The sequence below is a fragment of the Geotrypetes seraphini genome, chromosome 2 (genome assembly GCF_902459505.1).
Source record: "Geotrypetes seraphini chromosome 2, aGeoSer1.1, whole genome shotgun sequence".
Classification (NCBI taxonomy): Eukaryota; Metazoa; Chordata; class Amphibia; order Gymnophiona; family Dermophiidae; genus Geotrypetes; species Geotrypetes seraphini.
In genome coordinates this window covers 349,197,369-349,215,383 of record NC_047085.1, presented here as the reverse complement: position 1 = coordinate 349,215,383, position 18,015 = coordinate 349,197,369, and the positions used below count along the sequence as shown (strand labels likewise).

General features: G+C 41.6%; 1 long non-coding RNA gene across 2 annotated transcripts in view; it reads left to right on the top strand.

Annotated features, from left to right (window-relative positions):
• The window catches only part of LOC117353882, an 81,451-nt gene that overhangs the window by 24,066 nt on the left and 39,370 nt on the right, over positions 1-18,015 (top strand). For both annotated transcript variants that reach the window (XR_004538056.1, XR_004538057.1), the window contains exon 3: positions 1,256-1,379. This is a non-coding gene — a long non-coding RNA (uncharacterized LOC117353882). The remainder of the gene's footprint in view (positions 1-1,255; positions 1,380-18,015) is intronic.

Genomic DNA, 18,015 nt, shown 5'->3' with positions numbered 1-18,015 from the left:
GTCTAGAAATCTTTTTTTTTTTTTTTTAAACCTCTACCTGGACATCCAGGCCATTGGGATGCCCAGACCGCCAGGACACCTATCTTTATGCCACATTTTCAACCAAAATTTCATCCAAGTCCCAAGTGCCCAGAACAAGACTATTTGGATGTGGGAGGAGCCAATCCTGTAATGGACTGGCCACCCAGACATGGCAACAGAGCAGTGGGGCACCTTAGAGGGCACTGCTGTGAACGTCACATAAAGGGTGCCAGATAAACATCTCACCAAAACTTCCTTATAGGTTATGGTGAGCCCCCAAAACCCACTATATCCACCTGTCTACAACTCCAATAGCCCTTATGGCTGCAAGTGGCACCTATATGGCAATAGAGTAGGGTTTTGGGGGTTTCGGTGGGCTCACATTTTCTACCATAAATGGTTAGAGCGGCTTACGGGACATGCTATTCTTCTCTGTGGTTCACTAGCCCACCCACCAGGCTACTTAAGATACCTGTGTGCAGTTCTACTAGGCCAGGGGTGTCCAATGTCGGTCCTTGAGGGCCGCAGTCCAGTCGGGTTTTCAGGATTTCCCCAATGAATATGCATTGAAAGCAGTGCATGCAAATAGATCTCATGCATATTCATTGGGGAAATCCTGAAAACCCGACTGGACTGCGGCCCTCGAGGACCGACATTGGACACCCCTGTACTAGGCTTTCCTATACCAGGTGCTGATGTTCTAGAGCAGTGATTCCCAACCCTGTCCTGGAGGAACACCAGGCCAATCGGGTTTTCAGGCTAGCCCTAATGAATATGCATGAGAGAGATTTGCATATGATGGAAGTGATAGGCATGCAAATTTGCTTCATGCATATTCATTAGGGCTAGCCTGAAAACCCAATTGGCCTGGTGTTCCTCCAGGACAGGGTTGGGAACCACTGTTCTAGAGACAGGTATGTATGTTTGTATTCTGATCTTTGTGGGTGTGTGGGGGTCACTGTGCACTGGGGGAGTGTCTTACCTTGATGTATGCAGTGGTCACTGGTCAGTTTGGGCACCTTTGTGATCTTCATTTGGAGTGTTATTTCCCTGTTTTTGAATACTTTGTCTAGCCTTCATTGAAGAGTGACCAAGTGCTATTCTGTGGAGTATTTCTTCCCTGCTACAACTTCTATTCTATTGCCTTCAAGCTCACAATCATAATTTTCTTTGTCTTGTTTATGCTCAGTTTTAAACCCATGTTATGACTTTTGGCTTTGACTTTTCTCAATAGATACTAACTTGCTGCTGGTGATGAGCGTTGTAACATCTGCGTAGCAAAGGTTGTTTATATTTCGGCCACTCTCTTCTTCCAAATTTGCTTTTCTGAAGATGGCTTTACCGTAAAGGTTAAAAAGGTAAGATGACAAGTTGCAGAATTTTAAAAAATGTAACATAGTGGTGAGGGCGGGACATGGGACGTCCTAGACTTAGTCATACTACATGTATAACCGAAGGTTTTACAACACTGCCCAGACGGAACTTGGATTAGGCCATCTAAAACCAGGTCTAAGTTCACAAAAGGTATCCAAAGTGACCAGATAAGTACTGCAGGCACAAAGTACAGACCCTTACACACTGCCCCAGTGATCACTAATCACCCCCCCAACCCCCATAAAATTCATAACAACTTTACATATCTGCCTCCAGAACATCAGCACCTGGCAGCCTGGCATAGGAAAGCCTAGTACAGCTGTACAGAGGTGGCTTAAGTGGTCTTGGGGGTGGGTTAGTGAATCATGGAGAAGAGGACCTAGGCCCATAAGCCACTCTAATCACTTCATTCATGGAAAAACATTTGCACCCCCCAAAAAAATCCCCAAACCCTTTTGTACTGCCATATAAGTGGCTCCTGCAGCCATAAGGGCTATTGGGGTGGTAGATAGGTGGGTCTAGTAGATTTTGGGGGTGTTTTGGGGGCTCACCATGACCTATAAGGGAGCTGTTGTGAGATATTTATGTGGCATCCTTTTTGTGAAGTTCACAGCAGTGCCCTGTAAGGTGCCCAACTACTCTGTTGCCATGTCTGGGTGTCTAGTACCTTACTTTTCTGGCCTCCCCCATGCCCAAAAGGTCTTTTTCTAGGCGTTTTTGACTTAGACAAATTTTGGGATGAAAATGGGGTATAAAGATGGATGACTTAGTGGTCTGGACGATCAGACGGCTGGACATACAGTTGGACGATTTTTGGGAAAAAAAATATGCTGGATGTATTTTTTGAAAATGGACCTTTTCCCGTGTCTGACTTTGGATGACTTGTGAGTTAGGCCAAAATGGACTTAGACGTTTCTTTTGATTATGCCCCTCTATTTCTCTAAATGTCTAATCAAAAAGAAAAAAAAATATTTCTTACTTAGAAAGAGACACACCTGATGTTATATTATTGCAAGAGACTCATTTAAATTCTATTTAATCAGCAAAATTACATAGAAACTGGTCTTTACCAGTCTACCTTTCACCTGCTAATGGAAGGAAAGGAACCGTCCTCAAAATAAAGTATTGTAGTTTAAATAGAAAGAAAAGATGGTAGGTTTACACTTACTTTTATTCTTCATCCATCCCACTGTTCCCTCTCTACCACATCTAACATTCTCCTTCTCATCTCTCTCTTCCCCAAGCATCTGTACCTCATGCCTCTCCCACCATGTCCAATATTTCTCTCTCCCTCTCTATGCCCAACAATTCACCACTTTCTTCATTTCCCCATGTGGACTTTCTCTTTCCCTCTCAGACACCCATTCCCAACAATTCTTCCTTTCTATTCCCTCCCAACCTCAGTATCTTTCCTTTATTGCCTCCATTGTTCCATCCTATGTCCCAAGTTCATGCTCCTTTCCCTCCATTCTGTGTTCCAAGTTCATGCTCCCTCCCTTTCTTCCTTCCTTTGTCGGAAGTTTGTGCTTCCTCCCTTCCTTCTGTGTCACAATGCAACCTTGCTTCTCCCTTCCTGTGCCAACCTGCCCCCTCTTCTAACCTTCCTATCCCAACATGACTCTCCTCCTCCCATGTCCCAATATGCCCCTCATCTTTCCCTCCATTCTGCATCCCAAATTTGTGCCTCCCTCCTGCGGGTGTTTACTTCCTCTGGGCAGCTCCCTCCTCCCAGCCACATTTCTCTTTGCAAAGCAGCAGCCGCAGTTCCTACATGCAACCCGTGGCTGACCTGTAAGCCTCCCAACTGACATCAGAGGGAAGGCTTACAGGTCAGCTGCAGGCCACATGCAGGAGCCGCTGTTTGTGGCTTTGCGAAGAGAAGTGCAGCTGGGAGGAGGCAGCTGGCCAGCAGAGGTAAACACCCACGGGAGGGAGGCACAAATTTGGGATGCAGAATGGAGGGAAGGATGATGAGGTGTGCATTAGGACACAGAAGGAAGGAGGAGGGTCGTGTTTGGACAGGAAGGGAGGAAGAGGGGCGCGTTGGCACAGGAAGGAAGAGACAGGACTCTGGTTCATAAATACGAGTCTGACATTCTTAACCCAGGGATTGCCTGTATTGCAGAGACTGGACATACAGAGAGTTTTGCTCCACTATTTGGAACAGACCAAGGACTTTCGTCTTTCTGACCATCTTTTTTGTTCTAACCAGTCAGTCAAGATGAGACAGATGACAAGTCATCTATTGCCAGATTGATTCGTCTACTCAGCTACTCAGTCTACTTTCCATATCTTTACCAGATTCTACAGAGTGGATGTGGTAGCTTGGGAGGATGCTACTTTTGGGTTCTCAATCTTGCAGGCAGACTCATCTGTCCCACCCTAGGCATTTGCCACTGCTTAGGTACGTCACTTAGAGCAGTGGTTCCCAACCCTGTCCTGGAGGACCACCAGGCCAGTCGGGTTTTCAGGATAGCCCTAATGAATATGCATGAGAGAGATCTGCATATAATGGAGTTGGCAGGCATGCAAACCTGCTCTATGCATATTCATTAGGGTGGTCCTGAAAATAAGGTGCTCTGCTTCATTGACAACACACATTCAATGTTACATTTTCATGATATATGTTAATTGATTATGTGCATTACTTGCTTTGCTTGTTACTATTACAAAGTATTGTATCAATACATCAATGATTCTCAATCCAGTCCTTGAATACATAGCCAGTTAGGTTTTCAGGGTATCCACATCAAATATGCATGAGACAGAATAAGAAGCAGTGCAAGCAAATCTCTCTTATGCTTAGTCATTGTGGATATCCAAAAAAACAAAATCTGGCTAAGTCCATAGAACTGGATTGAGAGCCACTGCAATATATTATACTACAAAGAATAACAGCTGAAGCACCTCTTTAAGGGAGAAAAAGGGGACAAATTTTTCCCCTGTCCCAGTGGGAACTCACTTTGCCGTCGCAGTGCGTTCCTTCCATGTCCCTGCCCCACTCCTGCAAGTTCCATCTTCATCCGCACAAGCCTCAAACACTTTAAAATCATAAGTGTTCGAGGCTTGTGCAGTCAAGGCAGAGCTTACAGGAATGGGGCAGGGACAGCAACAAAACACATGAGTTCTTTTAATGCTTTGAGCTCATCTAATATTTCCTGGGATCTGATGTTGTTGGATTTACTTAGCGGAGCTTTAGATGGAGAGATCAGCTCTGGTTTGCGTCTTTTGCTGCTTTTATTCACCGACATATTTGTAATTTATGGAGACAGAAAATTTTCCAAAATGTCACAGTATAATCTGTGTTGTAAAGATTTAATTTAGGCGGAAGGACTGCTTTGATTATTTAATGAAGAGTGGGAGCACGTGAATTATGGAGACATTCTGTTTGAGCTCAAAAGTATGCAGAGGGTAAGCATAAATGGGAAATTCTCGGACTGGGAGATAGTGACTAGTGGCGTGCCCCAGGGCTCGGTTCTTGGGCCCATCTTGTTCAATATCTTTATAAATGACCTGGAAGAGGAAACAAGTAATATAATCAAGTTTGCAGATGACACAAAACTATGTCGGGCAGTTGGCTCACTAAGGGACTGCGAGGATCTTCAGAAGGATCTGAACCAGCTGGAGAAATGGGCGGACAAATGGCAGATGAAGTTTAACATAGAAAAGTGCAAAGTGATGCACCTGGGCAGGAAAAACATGGAACATGAATATAAAATGTTAGGCGTAACATTAGGCAAAAGCGAACAAGAAAGGGACTTGGGGGTTCTGATAGACAGGAACCTGAAGCCGTCGGCTCAATGTGCGGCGGCGGCAAAGAAAGCAAACAGGATGTTGGGCATGATAAAGAAGGGGATCACGAGTAGATCACTGGACGTTATAATGCCTCTTTACAGAGCAATGGTCAGACCACACTTGGAATACTGTGTCCAACACTGTTCTCCATACCTAAAGAAAGATATAACCCTGCTGGAGAGGGTGCAGAAGCGAGCCACAAAACTAGTAAAAGGTATGGAAAATTTGAGCTACAAGGAACACCTAAGAAAACTGGGACTGTTCACCCTCAAAAAGAGGAGGCTGCGAGGGGATATGATAGAGACTTTTAAAATATTAAAAGGATTCGACAAAATAGACCAAGAAACATCGTTATTCACTTTCTCAAATGTGACACGGACAAGAGGTCATGGACTGAAACTGAGGGGCAGCAGGCTCAGAACAAATGTCAGGAAGTTCTGTTTCGCACAGCGAGTGGTGGACGCTTGGAATGCTCTCCTGGAGGAGGTTGTGATGGAGACTACCATTCTAGGATTCAAGCGCAAGTTGGATTCACACCTTCTTGCAAATCACATTGAGGGATACGGGTAATCAAGGTCTCCATCTAGCTTGGCCTCCGCGTGTGCGGGTCGCCGGACTAGATGGACCTAGGGTCTGATCCAGTGAAGGAGTTTCTTATGTTCTTATTATTCCCCAGGAAATGCATTTGTTTTTATTTCTCTGGTATTGCAGCACATGCTGAGTTTAATTTCTTGAAGTTCTCCTTTCATTTTTTGTCTAAATATTTTTATTTCTCATTTATGATCCCTTGCCTTGTTCTATCTTTGGTGAGGGTCTTGTCAGTGTGATAGCAATGGCAGGTGGGGAAATCAGAGGAGAGGAAGGTAGAAGGAAGGAGGGTCCTCCTTTATTTTCTGCCCTAGCATGTCTAACACCGGTCCTGACCCTTGCTGACCGGTCCTGACCCCAAGCATCTCCAGCTGAGGATCTCCTGCACAGATAGCCAGGACTTCTTACTACTAAACTGTGCAGTCAGTGACATCATCCTTGAACCACCAACAACTAAATATGCAAGGGGTGCCAGCATCAGTGGATTAGGAATGTTGCTGCTGCCTGCCGTTTGGTAAAAGGGTGTTCTGGTCACCTTCAGAGACAGTCTTCAGCTGACAGAGCTTGGGTATCCTCATTAGCTAAAGTATTTATATTTTGATGTGGAAGTTGGGCATGGCAGAGAAAACTTCCTGCCCACCTTGGGCTCAAGTTCATCTAAAATTGGCTGGCTAGCCCTCAGTATGGGCCCCAAAGTGACTGACTGGGTCAGGAATTAGTTGAGTAAGAGGTGATAGATGGTGGTGGTCATTGGAGATCGCTCTGAGGAAAAGGATGTTATCAGTGGTGTGCTGCAAGGTTTGGCTCTTAGGCCTTTTCTTTTTAACATTTTTGTACGTGATATTGCTGAAAGCCTGTCTGGTAAGATTTGCCTCTTTGCAGATGATACCAGACAACCCCAGTGGTGTGGATTACATGAGGAAGGATCTAGCAAAACTTGAGAAATGGTCTGGAATCTGGCATCTAAGATTTAATGCTAAGAAATGCAAGGTCATGCATTTGGGCTGCAAAAAATTCAAGGGAACAGTACAGTTTAGGGGGTGATGAACTTTTGTGCATGAAAGAAGAGTGGGACTTGGATTTGATAGTAAGTGATGATCTTAAGGGGCCGAATAGATTGAAAGGGTGACAGCAAAAGCTAAAAGGAGACCTAATTTAGAATATTGTGTACAATTCTGGAGACTTCACCTTCAAAAGATATAAACAGGATGGAGTTGGTCCAGAGGAAGGCTACTAAAATGATCAGTGGTCTTTGTCATGAGTATGGGGACAGACTTAAAGATCTCAATATGTATACTTTGGAGGAAAGGCAGGACAGGGGAGATATGATAGAGACATTTAAATACCTACGTGATATAAATGTGCTTGAGGTGAGTCTCTTCAGGTGAAAGGAAACTCTGGATTGATGAAGGTGAAAGGGGATAGATTCAGAAGTAATCTCAGAAACTATTTTTTCACAGAAAGGGTGGTGAATTCTTGGAACAGCCTCCCAGTGGAGGTTGCAAAGACAAAAAGTGTATCTGAATTCAAGAAAGCTTGGGGTAGAGGAGGGGATAGCAGATGGCAGGGTTAGGCAGCCTAGATAGACCATATGGTCTTTATCTGCATTCATTTTTCTATGCCAATCTTACAGTACCATATCAGTTCTTAATGCTGATGTAAGAACATAAGAATTGCCAGACCGAAGGTCCATTAAGCCTAATATCCTGTTTCCAACAATGGCCAACCCAGGTCCCAAGTACTTAAAAAAATTGTATGTTGCTTTTCCTAGGAATAAGCAGTGGATTTCCCCAAGCCATCTCAATAATGGCCTATGGACTTTTGTTTTAGGAAATTATCCAAGCCTTTTTTAAACCCCGCTAATCTAACTGATTTCACCACATTCTCTGGCAACGAATTCCAGAGTTTAGTTTAAAACAATTTTTATTGATGACTAAGCATACAACCAATCAACGCTATGAGAGCTCTGAGACAAAGAAGGGTGATTTCCTCTTTGTTTGGAGAAGAATGAAAGAACACTGCTCACACTATGTGAGATCAGGCTCAACACTTATTCAAACTAAGCTGACTGAATAAGGATCAAAATTCTGGGTGTGTTTGTCATACTGAGATCCTGATGCTGAAAAGCTTTTCATGCTGGTAAGACTTGTTAAATCAGTCTTTCTGGCATGGAAGCTCTCCTTCCGATGCTCAAAAGGATTCTGAGAGGCTGTTACTGAGAACCCTATGCAAATGCATTACAAAGAGCTCATTAGTATTTAATTGAGCTCTCCTTGTGGCAAACAAAAGAGAACACCCCCACTTTTACAGGGCAAATTTTTTCAGCAGGTCTGGACCTTCGGTAGTTGTTGCGCATATGTTATGTGAGTGTATGTCCCGCGCACACAACACACTCACAACAGCTCCATCTATTTTTGGACACCCCCCCCCCCCACACACACACAGCTGAGTCAGCAGCCCCTGCTTTCCCTCTACCATCTCAGCTGATCATGGCTCTGGAGCTATGATCAGCTGAGCTGGCAGGGGAAGTCCTGAACAGCTGAGCCGGCAGGACTCCCCAGAGCCACCGATCAGTTGAACCATCACGGGGAAAGTAGAGCCATGATCAGCTGAGCTGGCACCACCATCAGCTTAGTTGATTATGGCTCTGCTCTCCCCATGCCAGTTCAGCTGATCAAGAGCTCCAGAGAGTCCTGTCGGCTCAGCTGTTTGAGGTTTCCCTTGCTAACTCAGCAGATTGCGGCTCTGGATATGCAGTCAGTTGAGCCAGCAGGGAGAGCAGCAATGGCAGGATTTTGAAAGCAGAGAAAAAAACCCCACGTAGCTGACAGGAGGAGTGAGGTGGGGAGGGAGCTGCGCCTACCCCCTTTGTTCTTCTGAGCAGGCGCCAGGCAAAGTTTTCCCCTTTTTTACTGGGGTTGCTCTGCACAAATATCATCACCCTGTAAATTTAGATCGCTCCCACAACAGTATTTATTACCATGTTGTCAGTGTTGTGCATCTTGCTCTGACAGCAGGATCAAATCGCCAGGATCAAACTGACATGACAGAAACATCAGTGTTAAAAGGTACATTATTATTCTGTAGAAAAGCAAAAAAAAAAAACCCAACAAAACCCCAACAACAAACATCAGATGATGCTGAGCTTTGTTTTTTGCATAAGTTTGGCAAAGTAGAAAAAGCAAAATTGAGGAGCTGAGGAGATGCTTGCATGCAAGACTGCAAATGCAGAGACTATTATAATAAGCTCCGAGCTGCAGAAAAGTAGTCCTTCCTGGCAATGTGCAATGACATCAACTTTCCTGAGGGCCTGAATCACTCCTAGTTGAGGATGGAAAAATTAATAAGCCCAATGTGGGTTTCTTTCATCTCTTCTACCCATTGTTGAGAGCTCTCAAGCCATCTGGAATGCAAGTGTCTTAGAGGCCCTTGAGATGGAGAATAAGAAGGAATTGGTGAAAGGGGCATTAGCTTAGGAAACTCTTCAATGAAAAACAGAGCATGAGTCTATCAGTTTGGTGATAGAGGGAGGACTTCCAGACAAGTGGAAATTTGACAAGGATCCAGTGAAAAGTTGTTAGCCCAACCAAGAAGAGAATGATATGGAGCCATGAAACTTACAAGTTATTCCACACTTTTCATTTCATTTCATATCATTGAAACAAAAAGTGTCAAGAAGTGTGGAATAACTTGTTAAGTTTCATGGCTCCACATCATTTTCTTCTTGGTTGAGCTGACAACTTTTCAGTGGCTCCTAGTACAGTGGCTGTTTCAAAGGGAGAGGATTCCAATTCTCCTATTGTAACTGGGGAAAAGCATCTTCATCAAATTGTACAGGTAACAGAAGGAAAAGCCAGAGTGGGTCCCTCTTCAAAGAGAGACCAGTGGGCAGGCAGAGGGAAGCAGGAGCCCGATCCTGCAGGCAAGTTAATCCGCCCCTCCCCCGAACCAGCGGGGGCTACTTTAAAAAGAGAATCGAGACCAGCAGGCAGGCAGAGGGAAGTAGAAGCCCGATCCTGCAGGCAAGTTAATCTGCCCCTCCCTCAAACCAGTGGGGGCTACTTTAAAAAGAGAATTGAGACCAGTGGGCAGGCAGAGGGAAGCAGGAGCCGATCCTGCAGGCAAGTTAATCCGCCCCTTCCCCGAACCAGCGGGGGCTACTTTAAAAGAGAATTGAGACCAGCGGGCAGGCAGAGGGAAGCAGGAGCCCGATCCTGCAGGCAAGTTAATCCGCCCCTCTCCCGAACCAGTGGGGGCGACTTTAAAAAGAGAAGCGCCAATGGCGCGCAGCCGTTTGGCACGCCAGCTAAGGCGCACGGCAAAGGCACGTGCGCCTTAGTGAGCGCCTTTGTGAAGCAACTGCTGAGAAGTCTCCTGCACGGCCGGATCAAACATCCCAGGTCGGATGGAACAAAACTACTCCAGTGTAGACCTCAGCAGAACTCCTGCAGTGCAGTTTTTTGGAACTGGGAGACAAATTATTACAGTTAAATGAGGGTTGCTTCTACAAGAGGTTCCTAGAACAAAGAGGAAGGGATCCTCCATCCTCCCTTCTTGCCCTGCCGACCGGACCAGCACAACCAACGTCGGGGCCATTGTCCCGTCCCCAATGACTGACTTGACCTGCCAGATTCAACCCTTGGAAAAGGGACAACGAGAGTGCCACAGTCGATTTCAAACCGACAGAACGATTACGTTCAGTCCATTACCCTGATCTATCAATTAAGCACATAATTAACCCACACGAAGATAGGGTAAATCACATTAACGTAATTTCAAATAAAGGAAGACATCAATGAACCCCTAAAAAAAGAATAAGGAAAGTAAAACCTATCAGAACCACTGCTCCTATCAAGCCTATCACAGCAGCCTCTGTTCCCTGTGCATATCTTAATACTAGATCTGTCAGGAATAAAGCTTTCCTAATTAAAGATTGGATCATCAGCAAGCAAATAGCCTGCCTTTTTCTAACCAAAACATGGCTATTGTCTGAAGAAGATCCAATAATAACTGATCTTCTACCAGATAATTTTAAAATCCTTACGCTGAACCGTGAGGGAAGAAAAGGGGGAGGATTAGCAATTATTCTTAAGGAAGGATTTGAGTTTGAACTATTGGATTCCAAAATGACCAATCAGCTAGAAATTTTAGCCTGCAAAATTAGCAATAAGGAACTAGAAGAATCCCTATCTTGCATATTATTCTATGTCCCACCGAAAAGCTGGCCAAAAGCCAAAGAGGACTTTTGTGAATTTGTTCTACATAATTCAATTACTTCTTCTTACAATATCATCGCAGATGACATAAACATACACTTAGATGAAGAGGACAATCCAGATACGAAAGACTTAAAAAACTTTCTATCCCTACTCAACTACAATCTCCCTTTACCCACACAAACACTTGAAAAAGGTCATCACTTAGACGTGGTAGCTATGTCCACAAAGGAAATTTTAGACCCTGCCGTCTCTCTACTTGATGGCACCTGGTGTCACGATATCTGGTCTGACCATTTCACTTATTATTTCAAATTAAGCTGGACTCCTTGAAAATCCAAGACACATCCAAAGATAAAAAGAGAACATCACAGAAGAGGCTATATTAATCCAGAAGAATACTGGTCACAATATGAATTATAAGCCAAGATAGGTGAAGGAATCGATTTTTGGGATCACTGGATGAAAACTAGCACATCCATTTTAGATGAAATTACCCCCAAATGAAATAGCAAAAGCTGCGCAAATAAATATAACAAATGGTTTGACTCCGAATTTCTAAAAATGAAACAACTAGTAAGACGACTAGAAAGAATTTGGAAAAAAAAAAGGAGAATTGTCAGACCGTAACAACTGGAGATCTAACATAAAAATCTACAAACAACTGATAAAAGACAAACGTAAAGTATTCTCCTCTTCTAAAATCAACTTATCTAGCACTAGTTCAAAAGGAATCAATACAAAAGAGTTGTTCAACTTGGTTACGAATTTATTTGACACCACACGCTACACTCAACTCGTGCATAATATTAAACTACCTTCAGCAAATGATTTAGCACAGCATTTCGACTCAAAAATTAAAAACCTATGAAACAACTGCTTGACAAATGACACTAATGATCACCAAATAGCTACCAGACAAGAACATGAAATACTAGCAGACATGATCTGGAGTTCCTTTCAAGATTTAGAATGGAATAATTATATCAAACTATATAACAAACTAGTCTTTAAACCCGTTACATTAACGGGTGCTAGAGTAGATGTCTGTCTGTCTGGGGTTTTTTTTCTGTCTCTCTCTCCTTGCACGCTGCCTGTCTGTCATTTTTTCTGTGTCTCTCCCTATGTCTTTAGTGCCCTCAGTGCCTTCTTCCTATGTCCTTAACGCCCCTTCCTATGTCCATAGTGTCCCTAGTGCCTCCTTCCCATGTCCTTAGTACCTCTTCCTATGTCCTTAGTGCCCCCATTGCCTCCTTCCTGTGTCCATAATGTCCCCAGTGCCTTCTTCCCATGTCCTTAGTGCCCCCAGTGCCTCTGTACTGTGTCCTTAGTGCCCCAGTGCCTCCTTCCTATGTCCTTAGTGCCCCCAGTGCCTCCTTCCTGTGTCCTTAGTGCCCCCAGTGCCTCTGTCCTTAGTGCCCTCAGTGCATCCTATGTCCTTAGTGCCCTCAGTGCCCATTTTTATGTCCTTAGTGCCCCCAGTGCCTTCTTATGTCCTCATCATTATCTTCCAGACTTTGTCCCACCCCCGATGCCACCTGCCTGCCTCCCATACATGCTTCAGAGGCAAGCAACCCCTTGTTGCAATATCGAGGAATCCCAACCTCAGAGACAAACTGGTCCCCTCTGCTCTCTCCACACCCGTCACCACTCAGAATCCACACACTAGACATCAACCGTGTGACTCGTGTTAAGTTTGCCGACATTCCCTCAGGATCACTAGTTTTACACATCCACGGACTGGCAAGAAATTTCACTTGAATTTCAGCAGTAATTGTGATACTCAACAAGTGATTTATATTATTATTTGCCCCTGTAATCTTTTATATATTGATAAAACTAAGAGAAAAATCAAAACAAGAATCATTGAACATAGAAGTTGCATAATGCGGGAGATTATGACGGCACCCTTGGTTCCCCATTGGAAAGACTTCTCTCATACTACCAATGACCTTCGTTTTTTTGTCTTTAAAACTTTTAAAACCAGTTGGAGAAGGGGCAATATTGATAAGACTTTATTACAAATGGAACAAAGAACAATTTTTGAGCTGAATACCATTGCACCGGTTTGATATCGTCACTTTCTATAATATATATCATCAAATGTACATATGTGTCTTTGTTTTTAAGTCCTCAACTATATTAGTAGTTTCTATGGTTTTACATTATCTAATACAAAGTTATATATAGTATCTTTTCTCTTTTTTAAGTCCATCATGGTTTTATTTGATGTTATATCATATTTATATTCATATCTCTGATTTGCTTATCCTTCTTCCTGTTGCATGGTCTTTACTTTTATTTATAAGCTGGTTATGATATTAATATTGATTTGATGTGCTGACTCTCACTTACACGCTTTTAGGCAGACGACCATTAGCTCCGTACCTTCAAAAGCTCTCACTGCATCTTTTTTATATTTTTATTTCCATTATTATTTTTTGTTGTCTTCTGTTTTTGCTTTTTCATAGTTTATAGTTTTTACACCTCAAGTCCCCTTTTTTAGTTTCTAGTCCAGTCCTAACCTTGCCTTCAGTCCTTACCTTGTTTCCATTCTTTTCCTTGCTATGTACTCTTAAACACACGCATATTTACCCATCAGATATGTCCATCCCCACAGGCTTTCACTTTATATTTTCTCATATACATTTATATATAGATATACACTTTTTTAAATATATTTTTATCTCTATTATGATTATTTCTTTTATCTTTGTCTTTGACTTTCTAAAGTTCACAGATGTTGGTTTCCAATTTACTCATTTTCTTTTAGCTTTGTCTTCGATTTTACCTATTTGTCATTACATTGTTTATTACATATTTGTCACTTATGGGTTCACATAAAATTTTTCACATTTTTTGTTTCATTAGTTCCAGCCTAATCCAAGCCTCATTTTCATTCCACCATTCATTCGTTTGCTTGTTTAGCATTTCAACATAAGCATGTCTTTGACTTTCTAAAGTTCACAGACATTGGTTTCCAATTTACTCATTTTCTTTTAGCTTTGCCTTCAATTTTACCTATTTGTTATTACATTGTTTATTACATATTTGTCACTTATGGGTTCACATAAAGTTTTTCACATTTTTTGTTTCCTTAGTTCCAGTTTAATCCAAGCCTCATTTTCATTCCACCATTCATTCGTTTGCTTGTTTAGCATTTCCACATAAGCATATCCACCAATCAGCTACACCCACGTTTCTGAGCACACTAACCAATCGGCTACGCCCACATCGCTAGTAGAACTCTATTTCAGCCTGCAGCTCACTGCGGAGTAACCTTTTTTGCCATTGTGCAAGACTTACTTGACCCCATTTGATCGTGATTGGTGTGTGGTAAGTAAAGATTTCCTTCCTATGCAATATTTTGCCTTGTTTATTTATTATTTATGCTCGTCATTGTCACGAGCGTATAACTGGTTTTGATTCATGTCTCATGTGCATTACTCTCCCCTTTTTCTAAATATATGGTATTTTTATGTCTGAATGGTATGTTTGAGCACATAATCTAATCTTCAGTTCCAACGCTGTTAGGCTTATTTATTTGCTCTTAGCTATTGTTAGAGAGTATCTAGGCCACCTTTGAGAACACTAGCTTTGTGCTCTAAGTCATTACTCTGCTAATTGTCTTTTCTTATAATTCTGTGGTCGCCACCTATTCACATTGAACCCATGGTATATCAATCTAAATGCCCATGGCATGCAACGGGTTTAAGTTTTAGCAAACAACATTTTATAACTTTTTTATATATTGTTTTAATATCATTTTTTTACATTGTTTTTAATATAGTTTCTTCTTATTGTTGTTTAACATTGTTTTCTAATAAAGTCTTTTAATAATTTTTTGTCATTAACATACGGTAATGTATTTTAATATTTTAACATTCGTATATTACATTTTAGTTAGGGTTTTATTAATTGTTCACTTTATATTTGGATCATCTGTTATTTAAAGTTGTAATCATAACATTGATTAGAACCTTTTAAGAAGTGTACATTATGCAAATGTATACTATATTGTCTTCTGTATCCCATGTTACATAAATTCCAGTATGAGACAGACACTGATATTAGATATTCATAACCTGTTCAGTTCTGTTCTTAATGTTTTAGCATCAATGCTTTTATTGCCTCCATGCTTTATCATTTTTATTTTTATCAGTTTGTTATCTTTTATGCAGTTTGCTTTATACCTTAACCACCATGGTATGTTTTTTCAGTTTTTTGTTTCCTATATGCTGGTATCCTATTCACACACTTACTGCCCCTTTTCCATTATGAGGTATCACTTCCGGCTATTAAGATTTGGATTACTATTACTGTTGGTCTGCTCCATTTCTCATTTCATCACTACTTCTGGTTCCCTTTTCTTTTCTTATATTTGTGATTTTTTTCTTCTGTCTGTCACGTATCCCTATGTTGATACTAATTGTTTTTCATTTAACACATGTCACTTTATTTCTAGTTTTTCATTCAGTGATATTCTAGTCATTAAAAATATTTGCATCCTTTTGCACTATATCATTATATATTTCAATCACACTTAGAGACACCGGATATTATATGCACATTTTCACTTTATTCCTCTTTAATATGTTTTTGTATGACACTATCACTTTTGTCATATCACCATTTGCTTGCTTCACCTTTTTATGTTTACACATTATCTTAAGTATTTATGCTTAAATTCATTAGAACCCCTGAGGAAGGCGTGTTATCCGAAACACGGACCGTGTCGGATCCCTTGGTTAGCTATAAGGTTGTATATGTTATTGCATTTATTAATAAACAACACATAATAATAACCCCAATTCCAAAAAATAGCAAAGAATCATCAGCACTGGTAACCAACTACAGACCAGTAGCATCCATCCCACTTATTGTAAAAATCATGGAAGGATTGGTACATACCCAACTGATGGAATATCTTGATCAGTTCTCTCTCTTACATGAGACTCAATCTGGTTTTAGACCTTTGTTCAGTACCGAGACAGTAATTGCGGCTATCTTAGATAATCTACGTCTCTTGTTCAGTAATGATCATGCAATTTGACATGAGCTCTGCCTTTGACTTGGTGGACCATGGGAAACTGCTACAATGCCTAGACGCAATTGGTATTAGGGAAGAGGTGTTAGACTGGTTTCGAGGCTTTCTTATATCCCGTACCTATCAAGTACATTTCAATTACGATCTCTCCGATACCTGGAGCAATCCTTCTGGCGTACCGCAAGGATCACCACTATCCCCATTGCTTTTCAATGTCTACATGTCCTCACTAGGTGCGCAATCAGAAGCACTAAATTTGATGAAGCAATGGATGACTGAATTCAAACTGAAATTTAATTCTGAAAAAACAAAATTTTTTGTAGCTTCGCCACACCCGCTTGACACCGAAACACCGCTATGCATCAATAACCTTAGTTATCCTATTCAGTCTACTCTGAAGATATTGGGTATAACACTAGACCAGCGCTTAACCATGAAGGACCAGGTAGACTCCTTAATCAGAAAGGGTTTTTTTACTCTCTGGAAACTCCGATCCATCAGAGCATATTTTGATATGCCAGCATTTAGAATCCTGGTACAATCCCTCGTACTGAGTCAACTTGATTACTGTAACATCGTCTATTTAGCAATTTCCCAAAAGAATATGCGACGATTACAATTAGTGCAAAATGCAGCTGTCAAACTGATTTTCGGGCTGAAGAAGTTTGATCATGTGACACCTTACTACCGACAGCTGCATTGGCTGCCGATGGAGGCACGCATAAAGTTTAAGTTTGCCTGTTTCTGCTATAAAGTACTATATGGTCTAGCCCCTAAATACATAACTGACCTTTTCTCCTTCTCAGCCAACAGAAGCTCACATTTGAACTTCGTTTCCCCTCCAGTTAGAGGATGCAAACTCAAAAGACACCATCAATACCTTTTCTCACATCAGACAGCAATATGGGGTAAAGATCTAGAACAATTACTTATGCCTACTACTTATGGGGAATTCAGGAAACACCTAAAAACATATCTGTTCCTGAAATATCTAGGCAGCTAACCCGTACTACTCTTTCTCCTCAAGAACTGATCCCTTGAACTGTTAATCTCTAGCTTCCACCCTGTTAAGTTCAATCAATTTGTGCCATCTTTTAATCTTTGTAAACCGCTTAGAACTTCACGGTCCTGCGGTATATAAACTATTGTTATTATTATTATTGTTAGGGAATGACTGCTGAAGAAACCCCCTACTGTGCACATATTTATAGGGGCTATTGTACTAATCTGGAGTGTTCTAACCTTTTTATTTTTTTCATTTCTCTCTGGATTGCTTCAGACATAAGTATACTGTTTGCCAAATTGCTGATTTTGCATCAGGTAAGCTGCATAAAATATTTTGCTCTGGAGCAATCACATCTGAAGCAGTTGCGTGATTTTCTGTTCTTCTGGGATTTGGTGAGAAGATTTTCATAAGCCTAAGGGCCTGGCAAAACTCTCTTTCCCCATGCCAGGAAAGGTGCCTGAGTGCACGGATTGCTTAATGGCTTCTGCATTCCCAAAACAGAGTTACTGCATCTGAAGGAGGGTGGAGTAGGACTTTACATTTTACCTAAGGTCTGTGGATACCTCATACCCATGCCAGGTCTCAAAGGGACAGTGCTTTCAAACTTAACTTTGAGAGAAATGCTGAAAACAAAAACTGTGGATACAGATGTTCTGGAGATAATTTATTAAACACTGACATATAAAACCATGAAAATCCAATTAAAAAAGTACAATGATAAAAAATACTGTGATAAAAATCCAACCGGACCCTACATGGTCCGTGTTTCGGCGAACACGCCTTCCTCAGGGGTCCAATGGTTTGCAAACTCACATATAAAGAATTGGACTGAAAACAGTCTATTGTCTTTAAATATGTGAGCAAAGAACACCGAAGACAAGCTGAAGTAGCAAAAAAATGCTAAGAAGAAATGGTGTGACAGCTGTTAGTCCATTCTTAAAATTAATATGTAGAAATAACCCTCCCCC